Below are 756 nucleotides of genomic sequence, written 5' to 3'. Positions count from 1 at the left end.
CTAGAGGCCATCTAATTTAGTTGTGATCTCCAGAATACTTTAAATTCTGAAAGAAAGAAAGAAAGAAAGAAAGAAAGAAAGAAAGAAAGAAAGAAAGAAAGAAAGGAAGGAAGGAAGGAAGGAAGGAAGGAAGGAAGGAANGAAAGAAAGAAAGAAAGAAAGAAAGAAAGAAAGAAAGAAAGAAAGAAAGAAAGAAAGGAAGGAAGGAAGGAAGGAAGGAAGGAAGGAAGGAAAGAAGGAAGAAAGGAAAAAGATGTTGTGCAACTAGAAATTTGAACATTTTGGGACTAAGGAAATTTTAGTAAAAATATACATTTACATGTTAAGAGATGGTTTTGTACACTGTCTATTCAGATGATGATTACTGTGCCCAGAGATCTGGCTGCAGTTTGGATGTTGACATTGTGAAGGTTCTTCTCTCTCAATGTTGTGTAAAAATTGTCTTCCATGACCTCTGATTGGTTAAAAAAAAAAGAAAGAAAAAGAAAGAAAAGTAAAGAAAAGAAAAGAAAAGAAAAGAAAAGAAAAGAAAAGAAAAGAAAAGAAAAGAAAAGAAAAGAAAAGAAAAGAAAAAAGAAGAGAAAAGAACTGACAAGCCAATAGCTTGGCAGGAGAAGAAGCAGGACTTCCAATCCCAGTGAGAGGGTCTCTGGTAGGGACCATAGGAAGGTAGAATTGCCATTAGCTTTGTATGAGAGGATTTCCATGGGAGGATGGATGGAGCAGGAGCAGCCAGAGTAAGGTGGCAGGCAATAG

This window comes from Mus caroli, chromosome 3 (genome assembly GCF_900094665.2).
Source record: "Mus caroli chromosome 3, CAROLI_EIJ_v1.1, whole genome shotgun sequence".
Classification (NCBI taxonomy): Eukaryota; Metazoa; Chordata; class Mammalia; order Rodentia; family Muridae; genus Mus; species Mus caroli.
This window is presented reverse-complemented; position numbering follows the sequence as displayed.